At 44.4% G+C, this 27,385-nt stretch overlaps 1 protein-coding gene across 1 annotated transcript in view; it reads right to left on the bottom strand.

The window, feature by feature from the left end:
- LOC122811369 (cyclic AMP-dependent transcription factor ATF-6 beta-like) overlaps nt 1-27,385 on the bottom strand; it is a 1,192,927-nt gene that overhangs the window by 834,866 nt on the left and 330,676 nt on the right. The window lies entirely within an intron of this gene.

Here is a 27,385-nt window from a genome sequence, read left to right on the forward strand (position 1 = left end):
TATTATGTGTGCAAGTCCATAAATCTATAACAGCTGATACTGTCGTACCATGCACCCGGGAAGTAAAAAATACACTGATAGGGTTATACCAATCAAGTTTTTTTAAAGACCAGCCAACATCTACAAACCTATTATAAGCCAGATGTGAAAGAAGGAGCAGTGGGTCTTGACTGGTGGAGTTTCACGTGAGTAATGAAGAGGACAGGCCACATACAGAATAAATATGGGGCCAGAAGTAATTCCAAAGTTTTAAGGACAGGATGGAGAAAGCCCTGCTACCAGCAAACAGCGTGTTAGACAGGGATACTAAAGGAGTGCTCGAATGAGATGGATTGAAAGTGCTGGGGGATTGTGTTTATATCAGTGGAAGAAGCACTAGATAAAGGGAAAGCACATTGAATCTGAGAGATAAATATTGCTTTTAACTAGTAGCAGTAAATATGAACAGGTTACGAATGGTAGAGGTTGCTTTCAACATAGAGATGAATTGAGTATGGACATTATGAGGAACTGGAACCCATTACAAAGCTCAGCAGTTGCTAAGTAAGCTTAAGTCTCACATAAATGTAATGGATCAATGCGCAATTTCTCTAACTGGAGCACTTCTCAGTATTAGACAAACTAAATAAAACTAGTTTTATTTATTAGAAAACCTGTTGCAATACAATGTGACCTGATTATTAACTGTAGTATCATATTCTTTTTGTATCTACCCAAGAATTTACTCTAAAACCACTACCAGGAAAAGTACAGTTGTGTACACCTACCATAAATGTAGATGTTTGAGTGTCTTCACTGTTGCAGTCATAACTGTAGGGTGCTCCTGCCGGCAGGCAGCCCGAGGTCGGCCAGATTCCCAAAGTCTAGTACCCTGACGTCAGTACGCTCTGGTACATAATCCTCAGCCGACGCCATCTTCTCCAGCCTTTCTTGCCCTAGATGTCAGAAGTCCCCAATAAATCAAAAATGAATCCAGCAAGGAAACACAAATACACCACAAAAGAGAAAAAGTGGGGATAGGAGGGAGGGAAACACCGACTGCAACAGTGAAGACACTCGAACATCTACATTTATGGTAGGTGTACACAACTGTACTATGTTCATCGTGTTTCACTGTTGCAGTCATAACTGTAGGGTGGAATCCCAAAGCAGTGAAAAAGGGAGGAGGTTTAGACAGAAGAAGGGGCAGCAAGAAGACCCTGCAAAACAGCAGAGGCAAAGCCTGCCCTGGTCTTAGAATACAAAGGGAGATTGTAGTGCTTGGAAAAAGTATGCACAGAACTCCAAGTGGCAGCTTCAAGATATCCTTGGTAGGAACTCCTCTGAGAAAAGCTGTAGAAGTAGCAGCTGCTCTAGTAGAATGACTTCTCACAGTACCTGGAAACTGTTTCCCATGATGAGTGTAACAAAATCTTATTCCATAAGAAATCCATTTGGAAATAGTTTGTTTGGAAATAGCCTTTCCAAGAGAACTGGAGGCAAAGGAAACAAACAATTGGTTAGATTTTCTGAACTCTTTAGTCTTGTCCAAGTAAAATCGTAACTGTCTGTGCACGTCCAAGGAATGCAAAATCCTTTCCCCTTTATTTTGAGGATTAGGAAAGAAGGTAGGAAGGTGAATTGTTTGATTTAAAGCCACTTTCAAAATTACCTTGGGCATGAAAGTAGGATTGGTCCTCAAGGATACTCTGTCCTGGTGGAAAATAAGGTATGGTTCCACAGCCATGAGAGCTTGCAACTCTGAGACCCTTCTGGCAGAAGTCAAAGCCAACAAAAGAACCGTCTTCCAAGATAAAAACTTAATATCTGAAGATGCAGCAAGCTCAAAAGGAGGCAAAGTAAGCTTTTCTAAAACATAATTAAGATCCCAAGCAGGAACAGGAGGGGTTCTGGGTGGCCTTAAATTCTTAGCCCCTCTCAAAAATTGTCTCACCAAAGGATGACAAAAAACAGGAGGATCAGAATTGAAATGAGCAGAAATAGCAGAAGCATGAATCTTAATGGAAGAAAAGGAAAGTCCATTAGACAAAAGATTTGAAAGGTAAAGCAAAATAGAAGAGAGATCAGGCACCAGTGGGTCCAAGCCTCGTCCCTGCATCCAAATACAAAATCTCTTCCATTTAGAGGCATAGGATTTCCTAGTGCTAGGCCGTCTAGCTTCCAAAAGAACATCCAAAACTTGTTTGGGAAGACTAGAAGAAATCAAATTCCTTTGAAGAGCCAAGCTGCCAGGCAAAGGGTCTTGAGATTGGAATGTAGCAACTGACCCTGATGCTGGGACAGAAGAGAAGGGTTCAGAGGGAGAATCCAAGGAGGCTCCAAAAACAGGTGCTTTAAAGTTGGATACCAAAACTGTCGAGGCCAATTTGGAGCAATCAAGATGAGGAACTTGGGCTTGTCCAGTTTTATCTTCAGTAATACCCGAGGAAGTAGAGGAAGAGGAGGAAGGCATATCCCGAAAGGCTTCTCCAGCTGAAGGACAGGGCATCCACTTTTCAAGCTGTTTTGTGGAAGGACCTGGTGCAAAAGCGAGGCAGCTGATGATTGAGATGGGATGCAAACAGATCTATCTGGGGACATTCCCAAACTGCAGTAATCCTGTTGAATAAGTTGGTGTCTAGCATCCATTCGTGAGGATCTGAAATGTTTCTGCTCAGGCTGTCTGCTAAGAGATTCTGTTCTCCTGGAATGAATTGAGCCTGGAGATGTAGATTCAGATTTAGAGCTGTGTCCCATAAAGCCATAGCTAGTCTGCAAAGGGGGTACGAATGAGAACCCCCCTGCTTGTTTATGTACCACATGACTGTGGTGTTGTCTGTGCGAATTAGCAGAGGCCCTGGTTGCAAAAAATTCTAGAAGGCTAGAAGAGCATTTTGAACTGCCAACATTTCCTTCAGATTGATGTGCCAGTGAAGATGGTCCTTTGTCCAGGTTCCCTGCTGGCAATTGTCTAGAAAATGTGCTCCCCAAGCATAATCCGAGGCGTCCGTGGTTAGGATTTGAGTAGGTTGAGGTTGACAAAAAGGCTTCCCTTCATTTAAAGCACACGCCCTGGACCACCAGAGGAACTCCTTCTGGAGGCAGGGGATTAGAGGAATCAGAATGTCCAGATCGTGGTAATGCTGTGACCATACAATTTTCAGGTACCATTGAAGCCTTCTCATATGAAGCCTTGCATTTGGAATCAACAGAATGCAGGAAGCCATGTAGCCCAGTGTCTGCAGGAATTTCCTTGCAGTGAGCTGAGATAGAGTTGCCAAGGTGTTGAAAATTGAAGCCAGCTGTGTTTGTTTTTCTGGAGTGAGGAAGGCCCTTTGTAAGGTTGTATTTAAGAGGGCTCCCAAGAATACCATTTGTTGAGAAGGGATCAAATGTGACTTTTTTGTGTTCACTGAGAATCCCAGTAGGAGGAGAAGACGTTGAACAAATTCCAGATGTTGAAGTAGAAGATCTTTGCTGTCTGCCTGAATAAGGCAGTCGTCCAAATAGGGGTAAATCTGAATCCCCTGAAGTCTGCAATAAGTCACTACTGGTGCCAGGCACTTGGTAAAGACTCTGGGCGCAGTAGATACACCAAAGGGCAGTACAGAGAATTGAAAGCGTCTCGAACCTGCCTTGAATCTGAGGAATTTCCTGCGTTCCTGCCTGATGGGAATGTGTAAGTAGGCCTCCTTTAAGTCCAATGTCACCATCCAGGCGTCCTGAGAGAGCATTGGAATTAGTTGCTGCAGAGTAAGCATCTTGAATTTTGGAATTCCCAAAAAGGTGTTTAACACAAAAAGGTCCAGAATAGGTCTCCATGAGCTTTGTTTTCTTGGAACCAGAAACAGTCTTGAATAAAAACCTTTTCCCATCTCTGAGAGTGGAACAGGCTCTATGGCTCTCATGGCCAGAAGAGCATCCACTTGATTTAAGGCCTCTGACCATTGATGCTTTGGCAGATCTGGCCAACCGTAAGCCCTTGGCAGAGTATGAAAGTGGAATTTGTAACCTTTTAAAATCACGTCCAATACCCATCTGTCCTGGGTAATATGAGTCCAATTTCTGTAAAAAAGAGACAGTTTTCCTCCGAGAGGGGCATCCAGGTGAAGGGGTCCTGTAGCCCAACCGAGAGAGTCATTGAGTTTGCTTTCTTTGAGATTGGGATCTGTCTTCTCCCCTTCTAGGTGAAGAAGCAGTCCATTGTCTAGATCTGTAAGAGGCCTGAGCTTGACCACGACCTCTGGAGCGTCTATATCTTCCCCTTTGAGGCCTGTCAGACGTGGGAAAGGACCAATTTTTGGAGGGCCAATTCCTGGAAAATCTAGGAGGCTGAACTTGCAAGAAATCTTTTACAGTTTGCATAGATTTTGCCTTTTCTTCCATCTTTTTAATAACCTCCTCAGCCTTGGATCCAAAAAGAACATCATGTTGAACAGGGGCATCTAATAAGTTAGACTTAACCTGTTCAGGTAAACTTTGTTCACGAGGCCAGGCATGTCTCCTAATAACAGTACCAGCGGCTGCAGCCCTGCAAGAAGCATCCAAAGCATCAAAACCACAATGCAAACTATGTTTGTTCACTTGTTCAGTAGCATGCAATACATCCTGAAGTTCCTTATCCTCTGCACATGCAGGAAGGGAAGCAAGCTTTTGCTTTAAAACAGACAAAAGTAATTGCTGATACTTAAACATATGAAACTGGCAATTTTTTCCCCACCTGTCTAAAGCACGAGAATCCTTCTCAGAGGGAATAGGATTTTTAGAAGTAGCAACCTTAGCAGCCTTAGAGCCCTGAGAAATAGTTTCAGGATCCGCAGAAGGGTTCTTAAATAAGAATAAATGAGAGTCAAGAACCCTATAAAATCTATCAGGCTTAGAAGGAGCAGGAGGCATGGAATCAGGATTCAAATTAGCCTCAGAAAAAAGCATCATCCACAATGTCAAGAACAGGAGGGATAGCTAAAGGCCTATGCTGAGGAAGAAGAAGAAATTCTCTAAGCCTCTTCTTGGAAGCAGAATACTCCTGACCTTCCCAATGAAAATATTCCCTCATCTCATGCAAGGTTTCCCCAAAAGAGAAATCTTCAGGCGGAGAGGCAGAGGGCAAGGAGTCCTCAGCATCCGAATCCTCATAAGGAGGAAAAGAATATTCCTGATCAGAGGAAGAGATAGAAGATACAGAAGCCTGGTCAGAGGAATCCAGAGGAACATCCTGTCGAGGCCTTTTCTCAGGTGGGGGGTGAGAACCCCTAATCATTGTAAGTAAATCTTCAGCCATCTTTAATAATTGCTTTTGTGTCCTGGGAGTAGATTCAGAAGCAGCTTGAGCAGGAACTTTAGACTTAACAGGAGTCTTTGTCTTTGCCTTTGAAATAGTGATGTGAGTAGGCCTGAAAACCCCCTCAGAAGCCGGTACCTGCACAGCGGTTCCGGACCCATCTGAGGGAGCGACGTCCGAAGGTCCTGCAGCAGTTAAAATAGTAGGCCTTGATGGCTCCCCATGGGAGTCCGTATCGGCCATCGGTTCAGAAGTGGCGGACGACAGGGGCTGCAAAAGCGCCTCACTGACGACAGCCGAACCGGACGCTGGCTCCAGCTGCAACGAGTCCTGTTTGGACCTCAGAGACCTGTCTTTGTCTTTGCGCTTCTTTTGAATTCCGATAGTGTCCGATGACATTCTATAATTGAAGCGTCTGCCAAAATAATTTAAAGCCCAGTCGTACCTGCGCTTGATAGTACGAGAGTTGAACCTGGCACAGAACCGACAACAAGAAACGTCGTGGTCAGGGCCTAAGCAAGGTAGACAGTAAGAGTGGAAATCTTTATGAGGTATTTGTTTCCCACACGTTATACAATTATTAACTTTTTCTGACATCGGAGGAACAAGAAAAAGATTCCCAACGGGTACTTAGCTTTGAGAAGAGAAGTAAGAACTTCGGACCGACAACAACAAAATACGCTGTTCGAAAATCGCCAACCAACAACTTGCGAGCTGCTTTCCACCGCACGGCAAGAAACACTGGAGAAGATGGCGTCGGCTGAGGATTATGTACCAGAGCGTACTGACGTCAGGGTACTAGCTTGTACAGCCGACGCCGGACCCAGACTTTGGGATTCTGGCCGACCTCGGGCTGCCTGCCGGCAGGAGCACCCTACAGTTATAACTGCAACAGTGAAACACGATGAACATCTCATTTTACCCCATTACACCTTTACAACTCACCACCTTTCAACAAAAAATGTATTTATTAGCACATGCACTCTTTGCTCAATCTGTCAGAATTAAATCATACCTCCAATATATGTGAAAAGGTTCTCGCTAACAAAATCATTAAATGGCTTGGCCTACTGACACACAGGCAAGTTTGTGGGGAGGGGAAGGAGTAGCTGGCACACAGCTCTACTTTCCCAGATGGGATAGCATGATCTGAGACTCTACGTAGTATTTTAACTTGGGAGGAATTTAAGAAAGGTCCAAGCTACTTGAGTTAGTGGTAGCTCTGGTGGATGCAAAAGATTGCATGGCACCTATCCGAAAGAGCAAGGGAAGTTCTCTGATGCCCTGGGCAAATGTTTCCAAGTAGTATAAATACAACCTCAGGTCTCTCCAAAAAAGAAGTCACTAGTCTGGTGGGAGTAACCAGGTCAACAAAGGACAAATAATTAAAAAAGAAAAGATTCTTGCGTTACGGCATAAGGTAATACCCTCCATTATGAGAAATTATTGCTCCCTTAAGGAAAGCTGAGCAAACATTTGGAATTACTTCAGTGATCAGCACAGTAATCATCTGGAGTGATGATCAGCTGCACCAAGATGGCTCTCTTTGCTGGCTTTCAGGCACTGTACTTACTAGCCAGTAACTGAGTTTCACCCAAACTGACAATTTCATCAGCCCTTTTTTTCAGTTTCTGTTTTCACACTGGAAGATCTGAAATTAAGTTGTCAGTTAGTATGCAGCAATCTTGCAAGTCCATCACTCTGTGGATACTGTCAAATTCCTGAACTCCAGACATTAAGCGGACTACTCGCTTTGGATTACTTCTTACTGGGAAGGCATTCAGTTGCAGACAAGAGAAACAGTCTTAAAACACTGGATCTATCTGGTGCAGTAATTTAGACAATTAAAATTATCTTACAAACTGGATCTAGCTGGTACTGTGTTGGCACAGAGAGAGAGAGAGCGAGAGAGGTCCTGTGTTTCCTGCCTTCATCAGATAAGTGACTGAACCAGATGATCTGAGCTTGAAATGACACTCACTTTCTTACCCTACCCACAGTGTACCACATATAAAGAAGTAAATGAAAGTGTGAAGGATTCTTACCCTATCTCTAATCACCTAAACTCTCAATCCTGCATAGTCACTGCCATAAATGTTCTTATCCTAAAGTTTAAATGCTCCCTACCCATAATCTCCTTGCATTCTAGTCAAAACACCAAGGTACTACAAACAGCAGAGTCTGTAGATTTATTAAACATACCCTTAGGCCTAACACTACTGTAAAACACTCTTACAGGTTAAATAGCTGCTCGAGCCGCTCATCTCTTCTATTTACGAACACTAGGATCATTTATTTAATATCTATGTACTAATTTAGATAACTGACTCTCACTCCAAAGACTACAGCTCTGCTGTTACATCCAAAAAAAGTGTTTTTTTCCAGAACTGTACCTGCCAAATGCAGCCATCTTTTTCTACAGATAGTTATAAAAATATTTTAACCACAGTTCAAGAATAAACTTCTACCACACATTAAATAGACTTGCACCAGTACTTTAACTTGTGATCTCTCTAGTTTCCCATTATAAGCAGGGGAAATATGGACTGTACTGTATATGTGTGTAAATGAGAGGGAGGGTAGAGGAATGGTGAGGATGCAGGGAGTAGAGTTGGTAAAGGTGGACAAGTTTAAGTACTTGGGATCAACAGTTTAGAGTAATGGTGAATGTGGAAGAGAGGTGAAGAAGAGAGTACAGGCAGGGTGGAATGGGTGGAGAAGAGTGTCAGGAGTGATTTGTGACAGACGGGTACCAGTAAGAGTGAAAGGGAAGGTCTACAAGACAGTAGTGAGACCAGCTATGTTATATGGGTTGGAGACAGTGGCACTAACAAAAAGGCAGGAGTCAGAGCTGGATGTGACAGAGTTAAAGATGTTAAGATTTGCACTCGGTGTGACTAGGATGGATAGGATTAGGAATCAGTATATTAGAGGGTCAGCTCATGTTGGACAGTTTGGAGACAAAGCAAGAGAGACAAGATTGCGTTGGTTTGGACATGTGTTGAGGAGGGATGATGGGTATATTCGGAAAAAGATGCTAAGGATGGAGCTGCCAGGTAAGAGGAAAAGAGGAAGGCCTAAGATAAGGTTTATGGACGTGGTGAGAGAGGACATGCAGGCGGTTGGTGTGACAGAGCAAGATGCAGAGGATAGGAAGAAATGGAAAGAGATGATCCGCTGTGGCGACTCCTAACGGGAAAAGCCGAAAGATGATGATGATGATGACTGTAACCATCTGGAATCTCATCTTTATTACATACTGATTTAAGCCATTTAAGTCTAAAACGTGCTTTAGGACTTTCATTTTCTTGACAACTAAAAATCTTGAATGGACTTTAGACACCCTTTGAACTGGGAGATCTTGCAGAAAGTTCTTTTTATCAGGAGATTTATCTCTAGCCTTGTCACAGCCTTCTGATGGCAAGGGACACCTGAAGGGGCCTAGAGGTGGATCTTAGAAAAAATATGAATGAAATGATGTAGCCTCTGGATATTATCACCCTGATCCACATGTCTCATGTGATGGCTCACCATACTGAAAGACACAGGGATATTCGACCCCTAACTGCCTGCAGAAGTAATAAATAAGGCAAGTCCTCAGGGATGCTGAAGTCGACACCCAGAACAGGCACTATGAAAAAGTGCAGTTGTGTGAGTAAACTTACCATAACAGTTGATATCTGACTAGACCACTGTTGCAGTAGCATAAAGCTATATGGGATGTACCCAGCCATGATCACACAGCTGGCTAGTATATAAAAATAATAGTTGTGTAAGAACTTACCATAACCTTAGATGACCTTCTCTGCAGTATTCATTACAGTAGGGAGGTTGCTGCCTGCAAAACCGATACCCGGCCAGTATACCAAAGTCTTTGGTTCAGGAGGGTACGTGTGATGTCCTCTGTCAGATCCATAAACTGACATAGGGTATAAAAGTGACATCTGCACGTACCCCCTTCAGAATGGACTGCAGCATATAGTACTACTCCTAAAGGTTTAGAGAGGGTCATGATTGGGAGATCCCTGAGACTCACATGAAGACTACATCATACGGTACCTGATAGGGTGTGTGTAGTGGAGAAGTTAAGGGAGTGGGTGACTTTGGTCCCACAGGTAAGTAAAGGTATATTAGACAGGTAAAGTAGAAGGGGTAGGAGGGAGGGACTGAATACTGCAACATGGAAGAGAAGGACATCTAAGGTTATGTTAAGTTATTACACAACTATTCTATGCCCTTCTATTCTCATGATGCAGTATTCATTACAGTAGGGAGAGTACCAAAGTTTTTAGGTATGAGCCTGGGTGGAGGATTGGGGTCCCTGGTCAATGAGACCCTGAAGAATAGCTTTGGCAAACCCAGCTCTAGCTCTGGAGGCTAGGTCCAGTTTATAATGTTTGGTAAAGGTGTGCACTGAAGCCCAAGTGGCAGCTTCTAAAACTGAGGCGTAATCAACCCCTTTCAAAAAGGCAGCTGAGGAAGCAGCTGCCCTGGTTGAATGTGATTTGACGTGTCTGTGTAAGGTTTTTCCATGATAGGAACAGCATATGCCAATGAACTTAAGAGATCCACTCAGAAATGGTCTGCTGTTTGGAGACTGCCTTACCTAAAGCCCTAGGGTGGAAGGAGATGAATAGCTGGTCAGACTTTCTAATAGGTTTGGTTTTGTCCAAGTATTACCTCAATTGTCTGTGGACATCTACAGAATGAAAAGTCCTCTCTCAGGGATTTTTAGGGTGAGGGTAAAAATCACTAGGTTGATGGTCTGGTTTAGTTTGAGCTCATTAACCACCTTAGGCATGAAGGAGGTGTTAGTCCTGAGGGTAACTCTGTCCTTGTGGAAAATAAGGTAAGGAGGGGGCAGCCATAAGGGCTTGTATCTCTGATACCCTCCTAGCGGAATGAAGAGCCACTAGTAGAACTGTTTTCAGGGTGTACAGTTTTAGGGACACTGAATATGCTGGTTCAAAAGGTGGCAATGTAAGTTTTTCTAGGACAAAATTCAAGTCCCAAGGGGGAGTGTATAGGCTTTCGAGGGGGGGTCTAATATGAAGTACCCCTTTCAGGAAAAGCTTGACCTCCAATCTAGAGGCCAGAGGCAGTAGCATGGGCAGACAAGCACAGATGGAAGACAAATGGACTTTAACTGAAGAATAAGTTAGTCCTGAATGAAGGAGCTCACACAAATAGGAAAAGACCAAGGGTACAGGAATAATTATAGGGTCCTTGTTTTTCCTCTGACACCACCTGGAGAATCTCTTCCATTTAGATACAGAATTTCTCCTGGTAATAGGTTTTCTGGCCTCCTGCAGAACATTGAGTATGTCCTCTGACTATAGGTGTCTGAAGGGGATTAGAACCCTATCACCCATAACGTCAGTTTTAGATTGTTCACCTGAGGGTGTAGTAGGGATCCCCTGTCCTGTGTCAGCAAGTCTATTCGGTGGGGTAACCTGTGATGATTACCCTTGGCTAGTAGATAGATAAGGGAAAACCAATGCTGTCTTGGCCAAAAGGGGGTCACCTTGTCCCTCTGGATTTTCAGGAGGACTTTCTGAATCAGTGTGAATGGTGGGAAGGCAGAGAGATACATTCTCTCTCAAGGAAAGGAGAATGCATCCACTTTCCAGGCTTGCAGATGTGGATCCCTTGTGCAAAACCTGGGCATCTGTCTGTTCTGGGAGGAGGCAAAAATATCTACTTGTGGAATAGCCCACCTGTGGATAAGATCTAGGAATATCTCTCTGTGAAGTATCCATTCATGAGACGCGGCTGAAGTTCTGCTGAATGAGTCTGCCATAACATTCTCTGTAGAGGGAATGTACACTGGCACCAGATGAATCTGGATTGATGATGCTAGGGTCCAGATCTGGGTGGCTAGGCTGCAAAGAGGATAGGATCTTTTCCCCCCTGTTTATTTACCACAGGGCAGTCATATTGTATGTAATCACTTTCAAGGTTCCTGGATGTAGAGCTGACTGGAATGTTTGCAGGGCTAGCAGGAGTGACCTCATTTCCTTGATGTTGATATGGTCCTTTTGTATTAATGTGGACCATTTTTCCTGCATGGTGAATTATGTCTGGTTGTGTAGTAGCACTGCACCCCAACCAATGTCTGATGCATCTGTGGAGACTTGTTGTAGGGGGACCGGGACCTGTAAGGAGATCCACCACTGAAGTTCCTTCTTCATACACTGGGGAAGGGGGATGTCCAGGGGCTGGGAGTACTGGCTCCATAAGTTCTTCAGGACCCACTGGATTTTCCTCATGTGGAGTCTTGCCAGGGGCAACATGGGTATTAGGGATGCCATGTGGCCTAACATTCTTAGGAACTCTCGTGCTGGCAAGGAGGTGAGGGTGATAAGTTTGCTGAAGTATAGACAAACATCCAGGATCCTTTGGTCTGGAATGAAGGCCTTCATTTTGTCTGTTCTGATCCTGCATACCAAGAAAAACAGGTTTTGAGTGGGGTTCAGGTGAGACTTTACGTGGTTTATAGTAAACCCTAAGTGAGTCAGGGTGGAGATCACCTGTTGTAGCTGGTGTAGAAGGACTCCGCAGTCCTGATGAAGAATTAACAGGTCATCTAGATATCGGTATATTTGTAAAACCTGTGTTCTGCAGTGAGCAGCGAAGGGTGTTAGACATATTATGAACACTCGAGGAGCATTAGAGAGTCCAAAGGGAAATGCAGAGAATTGAAAATGCCAGGAACCTACTGCAAAGTGTAGGAATTTCCTGTAATCTGGGTGTATAGTTATGTGGAGGGTAGGCATCCTTCAAATCCAGAGCTACCATGAAAGCCTGTATAGGTATGAGTGGTAGGAGCAAGGGTAAGGTAATCATTTTGAAACTGGATACCTTGAGGAACAGGTTTAGGAAAGATAAATCCAGAATTGGCCTCAATGGGCTGTCTTTCCTTGGCACCAGAAACATTCTGGAGTAAACGCCTTTGTTTCTTTGGGGGAAGGGTAGGTGCTCTATTGTGCCCTGAACTAGAAGAATTCCCTGGGAAGGGTGTAACATCCGCCAAGTCATAAAGAATCCCCTCTGAATGATTGAGAGGATGCAGTTTTCTGATGTGATTTTCCACCAGGTGGGTAGGGAGAGGGTGAGGCAAAGGGATAGGGGGGTGTTTGGGTTTAGTAGTTGTGAGTCACAGTGGAGGTGGTCTGGTTCGGTCAGACTGGCTGCAAAAGGGGCGGGGGCTGAAGGGGTAGACAGAAACCTGGGAGTAGAGCTTTTCATAGGTTGCCTACATCCCTTTGACTGAGGAGCTGGGTGGGAGGACTTTCTCCTGACAAAAGAAGCTCTCTGTGGGTAGTTTCTGTGATATCTGGGGATGGGAGACACCAGCAAATTTTTAAGGTTCTGGAGTTCTTTCCCCTTTTCTTGGAGGGGATTTAAGAAGTTATGCTGAAGCATGTCCAAACAGGGCTTTATTGTCCAGTGGGCACCAAGCAATTTAGTTTGCACATCCATAGGAAGTGGCTGAAGTCTCACCCAGGAATATTGCCTCAGCAATGAACCTAATGCAGCAGACTTTGAAGAGGCTTCCACAGCACCATAATTACACCTGGAGTGCCTAGTCACTTGAGATGCTGAGGAAAGTAGGGTGTTAAGTTGGGTTTAAATAGATGAATCAGGAACCTCAGAGAGATGGGTAGAAGCCTTGGAAATGGTGTCCAAGATATACCTGGCCATGTGTGTGTGTTTGGTAGATGAGAGCTCTTACAGCCAGAGTCAAGGAGGTATACACTTTCTTCCCTAATCTGTTCAAGAACTTGCTGTCTTTATCAGTAGGATATAGAGCAGCAAAAGGTAACTGTCTGGATGTTTTATCCGCAGAGACTGCAATAACTGCTGGGACTGCTGCTGGGTTTTTAAATAGGAATTGGGTGTCCAGAGGGACCTTGTAAAAAGGTCAAGAGGTTTAGAGGCAGGGGGTTGAGAGCCTGGGGCCTGCGAAGCAGCCAAGAAGGCATCTTGGAATGCAGGTAGCAAAGGGGCACAGCACAGATGGATAGTTGTTCCATTTGTAGCAGGTCAAAGTACCTTTACTTAGTGTCAGAGACCTCTGTGGCCTGCCACTTAAAATGTTCCCCCATGAGGGAAATGGTGTCTTCAAAGGTGAATTCTTCACCAGGAGACTCGGGGTGATGGGATCCTCTTCCTCTGGGGTAACAAAATCCTTGGGAGAGTCTATTTGCGATACATAGGTTAGTGATTCCTCAGAAGAGGAGTAGTCCTCCTCTGATGCCTCTAAAGGAGGTCCTGAAGGGGTAGCAGCTGTTGGTGGTTTTGTCTGTAAGGCCTGAAATGCCTTAAAAAGACTCAGAAAACTTCCTATCCAGGAACAGGTTGAGGCTCAGGATGCTTTAGTTTTTGTTTTCTCTTCATAGGCACAGATGCCTAAGAATGAGAAGGAGCCAACGTCTGGGAGGATGGTAGTGTAAGAGTAGGGCCTTTTGACTGTATGAGCCATGGTTCCCCTCTGCAATCAGAATCTGATAGCTGATTAACCTCAGCGGACATACTCAAAGTTTCCGCCATCCTAGCTTCCATCGAGGTACCCAGGCCTGTTTGGGAAAGGGAGGTCTGAAAATATCCCAGGCTTTCATCAACCTCAAGAATCTCTCTGGATGCCAGACGTGCAGTGTGGGAATCTGGCCTGATTTTTTTGGCCTTCTTCCGCGGCGGCTCATTGGATGTGCCTACACCACCTCCATCCCGAGTGCGACATGCCAGAGCCTTTGATTTTCCAAATATAGTTTTAATGCGGCCAGACAGCTGCGAAGAGTTTCAGGTACAAAGGACTTGCAAATGGGGCAGGACGTATGGTCATGGGTCTTGCTTAAACAGAATATGCACTTTTTGTGCGTGTCCTTATGAGGAATTTGTCTCCCACAAGCACACAGTGGACATGTACATTTTAGCAATTAAGAAAAGACAAGGAAAATCCAAGGGTACTTATTTGTAGCGGTTGATTGTTGTGGTCATCTGAGAACTAGCGATCTGCTTCTCAAACTGGCAAACTGAAGTCTGATGTTCACTGCAGCAGAAAAATTCTGAAGAGGGTACATGCAGATGTCACTTTTAAACCCTACGTCGGTTTACGGCTCTGACAGAGGACATCATAGGTACCATCCTGAACCAAAGACTTAGGTATACTGGCCGGATGTCAGCGCTGCAGGCAGCAACCTCCCTACTGTAATGAATACTGCAACATGAGAATAGAAGGACATCATATGGGTACCCTTCCACATGCACCACATATCTAAAACAGCACAGGGGTGTGCTGATATAAATTAAGACATACGGGTGCCAAAAATCACAGCTTTCATGCCTCTTACAAAGGGAGGCTGTCAAATGTAATCACATGCAAAAAGAACAAAATCTGAAAACATATAGGCTAGCAGAAAGAAGGAAAAAGAAAAGAAAATCCTATCCCGGCTAAGGGAAAGGAGGAGAAAGAATAGAATCCACAGAAGGGGAGTGCTGTGGAAGTGTTAGTACTGCAACAGTGACTTATTCAAACAGCTATTGTCATGTTATGTTTACTTACACAATTCTTTTTAGTTCATCATTAGATCACTGATGCAGTAGCATACAGCTATACAAGATGACTGCCAAAGTCTAGATAATAAGGACGGAGGAATAATGGCCAGGGTCCAGGAGCCCCTGGAGAAGAGACCTAGCAACTCCTGCGCTGGAAATGTAATCAGTCTAATAATGCTTATAGAAACAGTGTACAGAAGATCAAGCTGCTGACTCTACAAGAGTTTCTGAGTCCATCCCTTTCAAAAAAAGCTCTACAAGTAGCCAACACTCTGGTAGAGAGAACCTTTGACCTTATAAGGGAGGGTTTTTCCTTGACAGCAATAAAAAATGGATGAAATGGGACAATTTAGAAATTGTTCATTTTGACAGTAACTGTCATTTTTTTTCTTTCCATCAAAATAAATAAAACGCCGATTAGTAGGCTCTTAAGTCCTTAGCCCTGTTAATGTAGTATCGGATTTGCCTGTGAATATCCAAAGTATTTAAGACTCTCTCCTCGTTTAGTAAGGAGAAAGAAAACACAAGGGAGATGAATGGATTGATTTAACATTAATTCAGGGACCACCTTATGCATAAGGGAGGGGTTAAAGAGTTAATGGTTACCCTAGCCTTATGAAAAAGTAAAAAAGAGTTGAATCACCATTACAGCCTACAACTGATACTTTCTCAACCAAAAGCAGACCAGTGAGTGAAGCACTTTTGTATGCTGAGAACTTAAGTCAGCCTGAAAAGCTGATCTAAAAGGTAGAAGAGATCTGAATGAGGACACACCTGTTCTGGAGGTAGATAGATATGCAAAACCCCCTTTCAAAAACAGTAAAGAAAGGGGGATTTATAGAAAGCCAAGCAGAAAAGGCAGACAGATGAATTTTAACTGATGAATTAGAAAGGCCTGATTTAAGCAATTCACACAGATACTAGAAAACAAGAGGGTCCTCTGCACTGGATAGGTCCAGGTTTTTCTTATAGCATTAACCAGAAAATCTATTCTTCCATTTGGCTAAACATGATTTTCAAGTAGCAGGTCTTCTGGCCTCCTTTAATAACTGTTGTGCATCTTCACAGAAAGGAGCCTGAGTGGGATCAATATACTTCCAACCTTAGCAGTGGGATGTAGGTTTTCTAGGGTAAATCAGTGATCCCTTGTACTGTATGAGAAGATCCATTCTGTGGGGAAGTCACTTGTAATTGCCCTTAATCATTTTTATGAGAAGGGAGAAAAGTATAAACCTACCATAACAGTAGATGTTCAAATTATCACTGCTGCAGTAGCTTAAGTTATATGGATTATGTCCTGCTAAGGATATAACATTCGACAAGTTCCCAAAGTTTCAGGGCACTTTTCACATACTCAACCTCTTACGACAGCTCGCACAGAGCTGAGACAGGTTTGGGTACCAAGCCCTTCAGAGCTTTCATGACAACTGAGAAAGGGAGGCTACACCCTGAGAAGACAATGTTAGGAAAAGCAAAAACACATATCCACACCCTGACATAAACACACACACACAAAAATTAAAACAGGTGGGAATGGAGCAGTTATTGCAGCAGTGATCATTCGAATATATACTCTTACAATAAATGTACTTACACAAGTTACACAACTGTACTATGTTCATTGACTACTTCTGCTGTAGCCTAAGCTATATGGGTCGATTACTATAACTCAGAACATCTGGAAGGAGGAAGGAAAAGGGCCCAAGAGCCCCTAGAGAATGGTCATAGCAAATCCTAACCTTGTCCTGGCAAAAGAATCTAGTTTGAAATGCTTAGTAAAAGTATGTACAGAGAACCAAATCAGCTGTTTCTAGAATACTTCTAGAGTGCAACCCTTTCCAAAAAGCCACAAATGAAGCCAAGTCCCCAGTGGAGTGTGGAGTGTGCCTTGACCCTGACTAGAATAGATTTGTTATGGTTGGTATAACAAAAGGTAATAGCCTGAGACAACCATATTGAAATGGCCTGCTTTGACACAGGTTGTCCCTTCTTCTTACCTTCACATGAAATGAACAACTTATCAGAAGTGCTGAAAGATTTTGTTTAGTCAAGACAATACCCGAGTTATCCTTTCCCTCTCATTTTTGGGGGTCAGGGAGAAACACAGGGAAAGAGATAGTTTGCTTTAAAGTAAACTTGGACATCATTTTAGGTCTACAAGAAGGATTATATCTCAAAGAAACCCTGTCTCTGTAGAAAATTAGATCAGGTTGATTCATCATACGAGCTTGCAACTCACTCTTCTTGCAGAGGTCAGAGACATCATTAAAATTGTTTTTCCATGTTAATAACCTCATGTCAGTCAGATGAACTGGTACAAATAGGGTGTTAGCTTTTTTACTACAAAACTCAGACCTCGAGGAGAAGCCACCAGTTTTCTTTAAGGTCTGTAGTGTAACACTCTTTTTAAAAATAATTTCACAGGCAAATGCATTGAAAGAGGAGGATCCATAAGCAGATATGCTGAAATGGTCACCAAATGAACCTTGACAGAGGAGTAAAACAGGCAATAGGAGAGTAACTTTCACAAACATTGTAAAACCAGAGAAATACTGGCCCTGAATGGATGCTGGTTATTTCTGTTGGCAGCACTAGAAAACCTCTTCCACTTACTTATACACAATAACAGGTTTTCTTCCCTCCATCAGAACCTGTGGTATCTTCTTCAGTAAACAGGTGCCTAAAAATTTTAAGACCCTATCATCCAGCTAGGCAGTAATGTTTTGGGGTCATGATGTATCAAACACATCTGTTCTTGTGGAAGTAGATCTGGGAGGTAGCTTGTGATAACTGCCCCTGGCCAATTCCAAAATGAGGAAGAACAACTTTTGCCTGGGCCAGAATAGAGTTACCACAATAACATTTGGGGGTTTCTTCTAAATCTTCAGGAGTACCCTGGATGTTAGTGGAAAGGTTGATGATGCATGCAGAACCATTCCTGTCCAAGGAAAATAAAAGACAAGAAAAGGCATCTGTTTTCCATGCCTTTTTGCATGGAGTCCTGGAGCAGAACTTTGCCAACTGACTGTTCAATGAGGAGGTAAAAAGGTCTATCTGAGGAACTCTCCACAGACGGATCAAATACTGAAAGGCCCCCTGATCCAGTTTCCATTTATGAGGGACTGCCTTTGCCCTGCTCAGCTTTGTCTATCCCACAACTTTGTTCTGACAGAATGCAATATGCTTTAGCATGAGATTGTGCTGTAAAGCTATATTCCATTTATGTACCACATCACAGTGGTATTGTCTGTAATAACCTGCAGAGGTCCTGGGGACTACAGATAACGCAGACAGCTGCGAGCCTTGATAAGTCCTACCATCTCTTTTAGGTTTATGTGCTTTAGTGCGTCTTTCCTGTCCCAATGAACTTGCAGTTTTATCCTCTTTGCTACTGCTTCCCAAGCAAAGTCCGAGGTGTCTGTGGTGACAGACTGCAGGAAGGCAGAAGAAGAGTCCTGGATTCAGAGATATCTGTTGTCTCCACCAAGTGACACCTCTTTTCACAAATCCTAGGACTGGGGTCTGAAAACATATTGGCTGCAGGTGCTAGGACAAAAGACACTTCAGATACCACTGTATATTTCTTATGTAGACTCTTGAAAGACATGTCATGAGAAAGTACAGTTGTGTACACTAACCATAAATGTAGATGTTCAAGTGTATTCACTGTTGCAGTCATTACATTTGGGTAATCTGCTGGCAGGTTGCCCTCAGTCGGCCTGATTAACAAAGTGTTGGGTCCTGCGTCGGTTGCTGTCCCTTCTTCCATGATGTCAGGTCGTCAAGGGTATAAAACATGCAGCTGATGCCATTACATCAGTTTTTTCTTGCCCCAGATGTCAGGTGCCCCCCAAATGGTGAGCAAAATATATAAATAATTAAAAACACAAAAATATACCTCCAAACAAAAGGAAATACACCAAAAAGGCTTTTAAGTATAGTAAAAGAAAGTATAGGCATAGTAAGAGAAAAACAGGGGGCTGGAGGGAGGGTAACCAGGACTGCAACAGTGAATACACTCGAACATCTACATTTATGGCAGGTGTACACAACTGTACTATGTTCTTCGTGTTTCACTGTTGCAGTCATTGCATTTGGGTAGATTCCCAAAGCTATGGTTGGGAGGATGGATTTATACAGCATTAGGACCGGCTATAAGGCCCTGCAAAACAGCAGTGGCAAAGCCAGCTCTGGATTTAGAAAAAATTGGTAAATGATAATGCTTGGTGAAAGTATGAACTGACCTCAAGGTAGCAGCTTCTAGAATATCCCTGGTAGGAACACCTCTGAGAAAGGCTGTAGAAGTAAATGGAGCCCTGGTGGAATGGGATCTGATCCCCTGGAGGATAGGTTTTCCATGGTGCTTATAGCAGAAATTAATACAATGGCTTATCCATTTAGAAATGGTTTGCTTTGAAATAGCCTTCCCCTCTGCCCCTGCAGCAAATGCTACCAGCAGTTGTTCAGATTTTCTTCGAGATTTAGTCCTGTCCAAGTAAAATCTAAGTTGTCTGTGTACATCCAATGAATGCAGAACATCCCCTTGTTCTGTGGATTGGGAAAGAAAGTTGGCAAATGAATGGACTGATTAAGAGCCACACTGGATACCACCTTGGGCATGAAGGATGGATTGGTCCTGAGTGACACCCTGTCCGCATGAAAGATGATGAAAGGCTCCACTACCATAAGGGCCTGCAATTCAGAAATCCTTCTAGCTGAAGTGATTGCTAAAAGGAAGGCTGTTTTCCAAGAAAGAAATTTTAAGTCTGCAGTAGCAGCTGGCTTGAAAGGAGGTAGAGTGAGTTTCTCCAATACAAAGTCAAGGTCCCACGCAGGGGTTGGAGCTCTTCTTCAAGTTTTTGGCCCCTCTGAGATACTGCTTTAGCAGAGGATGAGAGAAGAGAGGGAGTTCTATGTTGTAATGAGCTGAAATGGCTGAGGCATGGATTCTTATGGAAGAAAAAGACAGGCCCTTGTGAAGCATCTCAGTTAAGTATTGCAAAATCTGATGTAAATTGGGCACTGCTGTGCTCATCCCTTGATATTGATTCCAGGCACAGAATCTTTTCCATTTGTCAGCATAAGATTTTTTAGTACTAGGCCTTCTCGCCTCTAAAATGACATCCATCACAGGTTTGCTGAGGGATGCTAAGGGGGAATTTAAATGATTAGCCAAGCTGCAAGATTCAATGTTTGGAGCTGAGGGTGCAGAATTTGGTTCTCCTGCTGAGACAGTAAGGAAGGTGTCTGAGGCAGGTGCCATGGATAAATTTGTGACAGACTGTGTAGGAGTGGGTACCAGTGTTGGCGAGGCCAGTCTGGAGAAATCAAAATCATTTTTGGTTTGTCCTGTTTGACTTTTAGTAGAACTTTGGAAAGCAGAGGCAGAGGGGGAAAAGCATAGACCGATAGGTTTTTCCAGCTGAAGGACAGACCATCCACTTTCCAGGCTTTTTTGTGAGGAGTTCTTGTGCAAAATTTGTCCAACTGGTAGTTTTGGGGTGAGGCAAAAAGATCTATGCATGGGCTCCCCATTTGCGTGTCAACATGTTGAAAATCCGTGGTTCCAGTTTCCATTCGTGTGGGTCCATGAGATTTCTGCTTAGTTCATCTGCCAGAATATACAGTTTTCCTGACAGGAATTGGGCATGTAGTTGTACTTGATAACTCAAGGCCGTGTTCCACAATGTCATGGCTAGTCTGCAGAGGGGGTAGGAATGTGTACTCCCCCTGCTTGTTTATGAACCACATAACCGTGGTGTTTGTCCGGTTTTACCATAGTTCTTCTGGATGAAGGTAGCCCTTGAAGGCTGTCAGTGCATTCTGTACAGCTAGCATTTCTTTTTGATTGATATGAAGGTGCATTTGATTTGGGCTCCATTTGCCCTGAATGCACTTCCCTGCCAGCTGAGCCCCCCATGCATAGTCTGATGCATCTGTAGTTAGGGTTTGGGCGGCAGGGGATGGTGTGAATGGCAGTCCCTTGCTTTGGTAGCAGGCCTCTGCCCACCATAGGAACTCTAGTTGCAGGCAAGGTATGATAGGAATCATTGTTTCCAGGCTGTGACAATGCTGACTCCATAAATTTTAAGTACCACTGAAGTTTCCTCATATGCAGTCTTGCATATTGAATTAGAAGAATGCAGGATGCCATGAACCCCAAGGCTTGCAGTATTTGTCTTGCCGATAGCAGGGTTTTTGTGGCCACCTGTTTGAAGTAAGTCACCAAATTAATTTGCTTTTCTGGTGGCAGGAAAGCCATCTGGGCAGTTGTATTCAAGCTTGCACCCAGGAATGTAATTTTTTGAGAGGGTACCAGTTGTGATTTCTTTTCGTTTATGGTGTACCCTAGACAAGTTAGAACCCTTTTTACAAACGCCAGATGTTTTAGAAGAATGGCCTTGTTTTCTGCCTGCATTAGACAATCGTCCAGATATGGATATATCTGAATATTTTTTGCCTGCAAAATGCAATTACTGGAGCCAGGCACTTTGTAAATACCCTGGGCGCAGTAGATAAGCCAAAGGGCAGTGCAGAGAACTGATAATGCAAGTAGCCTGCTTTGAAGCATAGGTATCTTCTGCAAGATTCCCTGATTGGGATATGCAAGTAAGCCTCTTTTAAATCTAGAATTGCCAACCAGGCATCTTTGCCTAACATAGGAAGTAACTGGTGAAGAGTCAGCATCTTGAATTTTGGAATATCCAGAAAGGTGTTTAGAGTAGACAGGTCCAGAATTGGATGCCACGATTTGTCTTTTCTGGGTACCAGGAAACGGCTGGAATAGAAACCTTGTCCCCTCTTCTGGCACTAGTTAAATTGCCCCATGTTTAGGAGGGAAAGTACTTGTTTCTGAGACTCTGTCCACTGATTTGGGGGCAGGTCTGGCCATCTGTTTGGAGTTGGCAACGTGTGGAAATGAAATCTGTATCCCTGGGACACTATATTTAAAACCCATTTGTCCTGGGTTATAAGTTGCCAGCTTTTTCAGGAGTTGGCCGACCGGCACTTGCGAATTTCTTCTGCTTCGGGCACCGCATGGCAAGAAAGACTGATGTAATGGTGTCGGCTGCATGTTTTATACCCCTGACGACCTGACGTCATGGAAGAAGGGACAGCAACAGATGCAGGACCCAAGACTTTGTGAATCAGGCCGACTGAGGGCAACCTGTCAGCAGATTACCCAAATGTAATGACTGCAACAGTGAAACACAAAGAACATTCATGTTGGCTATTATGAGATCCAGAATCCTAAGGAATTCCATCTCAGTGACCAAAATTTGACTAGAAAACACTTGGAATAGGTCTAAACAGAGATCTATTTTTTCCTAAGGAAAAAAAACTCTTTGTACTGAGGTGTCTAACAGACATTTCAGGAACACAATCCTGTGTGAAGGAGATAAAAACACTTCTGAATGTTGTCTTGGAAACTCAGCTTGTGTAGGAGATCTCACATCCAAGTGAGAAATTACTGACAATTTGAAAGACTCTTCAAAGATAAACAAGTCATCTGAATATGGAAAATGCGGATACCCTGTACCCTGTAACGGACTATGACAGGAGCTAGACAATTTGTGAACACTCTTAGAGCAGTGGATAGTCCAAGGGTAAGGGCACAGACCCAATAATATGATACATACACATAAAACCTTAAGAAACACCCGAAATGTGGATGAATAGAAATGTAATGATATGCATGTTTTAAATCTAAGGTTACCAAAAAAAACTCAAAGAAGGAAGAAGGGGTAACAAGTTGTGAAGGGAAAGTATTTTGAACTTTGGAACTATCACAATTTTATTTAGAAAAGAGAGATCCAAAACTGGTCTCCAGGCATTTGCTATTTTTGGCACTAAAAACATTATTGAATAAAGTAAATGTAAGTGGAGGGTAGGCATAAAGGTACCAGGTCCCCAGCGAAAGTGCACCAAAATTTATTGAGCAGCAGGTAACACAAACAGCAACAGCAAGGCAACCACAGTAATACGTAGCTGATACAACCTCACGTTTCGTCAAAAAACTTCATCAGATACAATGCATAAAAGAAAAACACATTTCAATGAGGTAATTGGAATTCAATTAATCAAGGTATATTATTGGTTGTTTTTTTAGGGTGTGTGTATTTAAATTAGAAGTTATGTACTCACCATAACGTTCCATCTGAGTAGGTGACTTCATTTGGATGCAACCTGTGGGTATCGGATCCGACCTCGGATCCGAGCCGGCATTTCAAAAGCTTAGGCTCCGAGCTCCTAGCTCCTCCCTCTTACCCATAACCCCTTGCCAAACCCTGACTGACCTCAGATTGAGTTTGCCTAAATAATACTGACTACAGTACACGAAAAAGCATAAATACTCGCTCTATAAAGGCGGGGGGGATGGAGGGGGGAGGGTTGCATCCAAATGAAGTCACCTACTCAGATGGAACGTTATGGTGAGTACATAACTTCTAAATCTGAAGTAGGCAGACTTCATTTGTCTGCAACCTGTGGGACAGAGTCCCCAGCTACCTGAATCTTGGGCGGCCGTCATGGAAGGATGTTCGAGCACCGCTGAGCCAAAGGATGCTCTTCCCCTGGAAACAACATCCACCTTATGAGAAATAAAAGTATGAGGCGAGGCCCAAGTAGCTGCAGCGCAGATATCATCCAATGACACACGGGACTTAAAAGCGGCTGACGTGGAGACTGCCCTAGTAGAATGAGCCGTAACCCTCTGAGGAGCAGGTCTACCTGAAGTGTCATAAGCCTTCAGAATACAATTAGCAATCCACCTAGATAGTGTGACTTTAGACACTGCTTTACCCAAAGCAAATTTGGCAAAGGAGACGAACAGCTGTTCTGATTTCCTGTGACCAGCTGTTCTGTGAAGATAAAATCGTAATTGTCTATGAACATCCAAAGAATGCAATTTATATTCTCCTTTGAGTACTTGGGAAAAAACACAGGTAAATTGATTGATTGGTTAATATTAGATTCTGAAGAGACCTTCGGGAGAAAAGATGGATTGGTCCTGAGGCACACCCTATCTGGAAAGAAAGAAAGGTAAAGGCGACGGCGCATAGAGCCTGAAGCTCAGACACTCTTCTGGCTGAAGTGATAGCTACTAGGAAGGCAGTCTTCCAGGAAAGGTACTTTAGGTCTGTAGAAGCTGCAGGCTTGAAGGGAGGAGCAATGAGGGCTTGCAGAACTAACGACAAGTCCCAAGGTGGTACAATCTCCTTGACTGGAGGCCTCAACAAAAAATCCCTTTGAGAAAAGTTTTGCACAATTTGGGGGGGAGTTTTAAAAATTTTTTTAATTTCTGTGCCAATTTTTTTTTTTTTTTTTTTTTTTTTTTTTTTTTTTTTTTTTTTTTTTTTTTTTTTTTTTTTTTTTTTTTTTTTTTTTTTTTTTTTTTTTTTTTTTTTTTTTTTTTTTTTTTTTTTTTTTTTTTTTTTTTTTTTTTTTTTTTTTTTTTTTTTTTTTTTTTTTTTTTTTTTTTTTTTTTTTTTTTTTTTTTTTTTTTTTTTTTTTTTTTTTTTTTTTTTTTTTTTTTTTTTTTTTTTTTTTTTTTTTTTTTTTTTTTTTTTTTTTTTTTTTTTTTTTTTTTTTTTTTTTTTTTTTTTTTTTTTTTTTTTTTTTTTTTTTTTTTTTTTTTTTTTTTTTTTTTTTTTTTTTTTTTTTTTTTTTTTTTTTTTTTTTTTTTTTTTTTTTTTTTTTTTTTTTTTTTTTTTTTTTTTTTTTTTTTGTTTTTTTTTTTTTTTTTTTGTTTTTTTTTTTTTTTTTTTTTTTTTGGGGGGGGGGGGGGGGGGGGGGGGGGGGGGCGGAGGGGGGGGGGGGGGGGGGGGGGGGGGGGGGGGGGGGGGGGGGGGTGGGGGGGGGGGGGGGGGGGGGGGGTGGGGGGGGGGGGGGGGGGGGGGGGGGGGGGGGGGGGGGGGGGGGGGGGGGGGGGGGGGGGGGGGGGGGGGGGGGGGGGGGGGGGGGGGGGGGGGGGGGGGGGGGGGGGGGGGGGGGGGGGGGGGGGGGGGGGGGGGGGGGGGGGGGGGGGGGGGGGGGGGGGGGGGGGGGGGGGGGGGGGGGGGGGGGGGGGGGGGGGGGGGGGGGGGGGGGGGGGGGGGGGGGGGGGGGGGGGGGGGGGGGGGGGGGGGGGGGGGGGGGGGGGGGGGGGGGGGGGGGGGGGGGGGGGGGGGGGGGGGGGGGGGGGGGGGGGGGGGGGGGGGGGGGGGGGGGGGGGGGGGGGGGGGGGGGGGGGGGGGGGGGGGGGGGGGGGGGGGGGGGGGGGGGGGGGGGGGGGTGGGGGGGGGGGGGGGGTGGGGGGGGGGGGGGGGGGGGGGGGGGGGGGGGGGGGGTGGGGGGGGGGGCCAAGATTAAAAAAAGGGCACCCCGGGGGACCTGGGGGCCCCCCCATCAATCGGCGGGAGCCGGGGGGAGGGGGGCCCCAACCCCCGGGGGCCTCGGATGGAAAAAAACCTCAAAGGGTTTTTCCCCGGGGGAAAACCTTATGGATTCGGGGTCCGGAAAGGACTGGGAGCACAACGGCCGAAGTGGGGACTAAAGGTGCCTTCCTCTCGGGGCGGAAATACCGGCCCCCCAGGGGGGCCCGGAAGCCCGCTAAAGAAAAGGAATGGCCCCGGGGGCTGGGCCTTCCCCCCTCCCTCCCCTCCGGGGGGGACTCGGAAAAGGGTGATCCACCGGGACCCCAAAAGGAACCCCGGGGAAAAAGGGCTCTGGAGGAGATGGGGCGGGGGGTCCCAAAGGGGTTTGGCCCGCCGTCCCCTTTTTGAAGGCCCAACCCCAAGGGAATAGAGGGGAATTCGGGGGAAGAAATGCACTTGGGGGGGGGGGCTATGGGCTTTGGGCATGCCGGCTTAAAGCTCCCCACCCCCAAACTTCTAACCTGGAAGTTTTGAGGGCCTACAAAAAATCCCACAAATTAAAAGGGGAATTTTTGGAGGACCAGGGGGGGCCCCCCGGACCAGAACCGGGAACTTAGGGCCCCAAACGGAAAACTGGGCCCCGGGAGGGGAAAATTTTTGGGGGGGAGGGGCCCGACCCAAACCTTGGAAAGTCGGCCCGGGCCGATCCCAAGGGAGACAAAAAGGGCGGGGAACTGCCTGGGTTTGGCTTGATTTAAAAACCCAGCCTTGGTCGGTGAACCCTCTGGCTTTAACAAGCCATGAAGAATCAATTTGTTTCTTCATTCCTGCAGGACTCTCTGGCTAAAGGAGTGACAAATAGCACAGGAGTCCTGCAGGTGTAAAGGTCCCAGGCAGTACACGCAAGAAGTGTGACCGTCTGTCAGAGACATTTTCTGACAGCACGAGTCACACTTCCTGAAGCTTGAGACCTTCACTTCTCTAGACATAATAATGTCCAAAATTACACAGACACACAACAGTCACACAGTTAACCCACAAAAAACACACAACACTAACCTGACAGGAATTAACTTAAAAAGGGAGGCTTAAGGCTTGAAGAAAGGAAATAAATCCTGGCGTAAAAGAAGGGGAATATAGGGCAGAGATTAGCTATAAGTATAAAAATATACCCAATAAATGACAATTAGGAATATAAGGGAGAAAAAACCCTGACTACTCTGATACAAATTGAAGCTTTACCTGAGCTGGTAAAAAGGAGACCTCTTCGCGAAGCGGCAAATGAGATCTGAGGTAGTCACGCCTTGCATCATGGGATATAGGGTTGCCTCGAGCTGGTAAAATGAGTTCTCGAGCTTAGCAAGTGCCAAGTCGGAGCCGAGGATCGGCTCCGAACCCATCCAACAAGAATGAAGGCGAGTTTGACAACTTAACATCACTCTTTTTAAAAATAATTTCACAGGCAAATGCATTGAAACAGGAGGATCCATAAGCAGATATGCTGAAATGGTCACCAAATGAACCCTGACAGAGGAGTAAAACAGGCAATAGGAGAGTAACTCTCAGAAACATTGTAAAACCAGAGAAATACTGGCCCTGAATGGATGCTGGTTATTTTTGTTGGCAGCACTAGAAAACCTCTTCCACTTACTTATACACAATAACAGGTTTTCTTCCCTCCATCAGAACCTGTGTTATCTTCTTCAGTAAACAGGTGCCTAAAAATTATTAAGACCCTATCATCCAGCTAGGCAGTAATGTTTTGGGGTCATGATGTATCAAACACATCTGTTCTTGTGGAAGTAGATCTGGGAGGAAGCTTGTGATAACTGCCCCTGGCCAATTCCAAAATGAGGAAGAACAACTTTTGCCTGGGCCAGAATAGAGTTACCACAATAACCTTTGGGGGTTTCTCCTAAATCTTCAGGAGTACCCTGGATGTTAGTGGAAAGGTTGATGATGCATGCAGGACCATTCCTGTCCAAGGAAAATAAAAGACAAGAAAAGGCATCTCTTTTCCATGCCTTTTTGCATGGAGTCCTGGAGCAGAACTTTGCCAGCTGACTGTTCAATGAGGAGGTAAAAAGGTCTATCTGAGGAACTCTCCACAGACGGATCAAATACTAAAAGGCCCCCTGATCCAGTTTCCATTTATGAGGGACTGCCTTTGCCCTGCTCAGCTTGTCTATCCCACAATTTTGTTCTGACAGAA

The sequence above is a fragment of the Protopterus annectens genome, chromosome 9.part0 (genome assembly GCF_019279795.1).
Source record: "Protopterus annectens isolate FY-2018-M chromosome 9.part0, PAN1.0, whole genome shotgun sequence".
Classification (NCBI taxonomy): Eukaryota; Metazoa; Chordata; order Ceratodontiformes; family Protopteridae; genus Protopterus; species Protopterus annectens.